The sequence below is a fragment of the Chenopodium album genome, chromosome 16, assembly GCF_948465745.1.
Source record: "Chenopodium album chromosome 16, dcCheAlbu1.1, whole genome shotgun sequence".
Classification (NCBI taxonomy): domain Eukaryota; kingdom Viridiplantae; phylum Streptophyta; class Magnoliopsida; order Caryophyllales; family Amaranthaceae; genus Chenopodium; species Chenopodium album.
The window spans coordinates 8566151-8569012 of record NC_137849.1 but is presented as its reverse complement, the minus strand read 5'-3'; positions in this window follow the sequence as shown (position 1 = coordinate 8569012).

The window sequence follows — 2862 nt, the reverse complement described above, 5'->3', positions numbered from 1 at the left end:
TACCTTAGCCCTATGATGACCCATTTTTAATGAAGAGTAGTGGAAACAAGTAGAGAGAAGCTTTTCAGGTGATGAAGCATATTTATGATGGGCATGAGTGAAGAGCGAATCATGCTAGTTTCCATAGGATTATGATGTGTTATTGCTTTAATTATATAATGATATTTCTGTTGCGAGACTAACGTAAAGGTTTTTAAATTGAATTGGTTTTGTTAAGGGCCTACAATGGTTCCAAGTTGTAGGTTTGACTTTATTTTACTTTGGTTTGACTTTATTTTCGTGAGTTAACTTTTTGAGCTGAGTCGTTTTAAATATTTTAAAGAAGAGTCTTCCGCTGTGTGTCTTTGATAGTTGCCTTAACCGTTTTCACGGTGGCGGTAATATCTTAGATTTTCTTATTTGAAGTTTTAAACAGAGCAAAACAGGTATTTTAAAAGAAAGGAATTTCTAGGGTGTTTCAAACCCTCCCCCCCCCCCCCCCCTTTGCCTTTCTCTCCAAGGGATAGGTGGTCCACCCACCTACCCATTCCCTTATGATGCCAAGTGGTACTTGATTATTTGATTTTCTATTCAATTTCTTTTAGAATTAAATTAAATAGTTGGGGTTTTGATTTTTTATTGTGATCCCACCTATATAAATGCCCCTTAATTTTCGGGGATTTTCAACAGAGTTGGTATCTTGGGATCTCCATTTAAGAGTGAGAAAACCTTAGGCTATTGGTCTAAGCCACCGAATCTCAACCAAGGTTAGGCGTGTGGGTGAGTCGCGTTGGAGGAATCACAAGTGGGATTCTTACTCGCATAGCGGTCTTATCCGAAGATCGTGCTCGTGTTCGTGAGAAGCACGCTTCAAAGGTATAACCACTAACCATGCTTATATGTTTTTGTGTTTTATGTTTAATCGTATTAATTATACATGGGTGCGAAGTGGGATTTGATTTTCTCATGCGTTTAGAACATCGTAAAACCCTATGGGATGATGGTACGAAGTAGTGGCGAAACCAAGGGGGACTAGGGTTGGCCATGGCCTCCCCCTTGGTTTACATTACCTATTATTTGTTGCAATGATTTAAGTTTGTTGTATCCTAGCTTAGTTGGTAGATGAGTGATGAGAGACATTTTCAAGATCTCATGTTTGAAACTCATCTCTTACATTTCTTCATTTTTATTTTTTGTTTTACTTTGAAATACGTATATGTTCTTACATACATTACTATCTCCTATAAAAAGGTTACAACACTACTCTAAACATTAAGTTCCCTTTAGCAAATATTTTCATTATGTAATTTATTTAATTTTTTAAATTTATATAATACTTGGTCTCACTCTTTTTGACATCTCAATATTATTTTGTGCACAAGTATTTGTAAATATATCAAGTTTGCCCCTATTTAAAAATTCTGGCTCCACCCCGGTATGAAGTTGAGTCATGAAAGTCAACTTCTCCCATATTGGCCTCTATTCGATTCTTATTGTGGAAACTAGCCTTTGCTATTCAAAAGACATACAGACAATATTCAATTTACAACCAACTAATATTATTAAATTGGTTGAATAATATTAAAGCACATAAAATTCTAAGTATCGTGATCATTTATGAAGTCTACAAGATTAATACGGAACCTAAACTAGTTGCCCAATTTTTCTTATTAGTCGTGATTTTTAATTACATATTCCCAATTAAACATGTAAAAAGGGTGATCAATAATAACTTAAATAGTACAACAAAAATATTAAAAGCAACGTTGTAATATTAATAGTCAAAACATCAAAACCATAATAACAAACCTAAACATCAAATTAGCAAAATAAATAAAATAAGTAATTAAATAAATTAATTACTCACATTACGCACACTCCTTAAAATGATACATTTTTTTAAGACCCTTAAAATGCTACATGATAAATAAATTGTTAATAACTCTAATAAAAATATAAATTGAATAGAAAGAATAAAATTAAAATAAATTAGAGTTTAGATTTGTCCAAACTCTCAGAAATTCAACCTTTTACGCTTGTTGGATATGATGAGTATAACTCTAAGTATTTCGAAGGGACTTCGAATTGCTTGTAAACAAAGAACAGAATAGCTAAAAGGATGATCAAAGGCTCGAATTATTGTGTTTAGGCTCGTATATTGTTGTGTTCCCTTTTTTGTTTTGTCCGAAAATCTAGAACTAATTAAAGTCATATTTATAAGCTAGTAGGCAAAAAAAGGAGTGTCATGCATAGAATTTGTGTACCGTGACATGGTACATTTGCAGTGCCATGGTTCTTTGTATCGTGCCACGTTTCTTTGTACCATGATGCGGTACTTTGGTAGATTTTGCGTGGTTACTAAAACTTCCATAACTTTTGATCCGTAACTTACAATAAGGCATATAATACTTCCTCCGTTTTTTTTATTGCACCATAAGGACTTTTACACTATTCACTTAATATTCTTTTACCATCTTTTGTGATTTATCCATTAGGAAAAACATAGTCATGTGGGATCTAGTTAGATTCGTCTCGAAATCTAATTTTCAAATACTAATGTTTTATAATATTTACAAAAGTATAATTTAAGATATTAATAGCCAAAGTAATGCATTGGCAAGCGTGAAACCCCTTATGGTGCAATAAAAAAAGAACGGATGAAGTATATCGTTGAAAATATACTTAAGTCTACTTTCCAAGACAATTAGACTTAAGTCAAATTCTTTTGTAGATGTTGTGATATAGCCATGAAAGGGTGTCGGTTTTCGGCCGAGTTTTAGAGTTTTGCTCATATCTTCTTTGTTTCAAATCAAATTTAAAATTATGATGTATAGTTGGAAATTTTATTTCAAGACCTATTCAATTAAATCAGATATGGTTCAA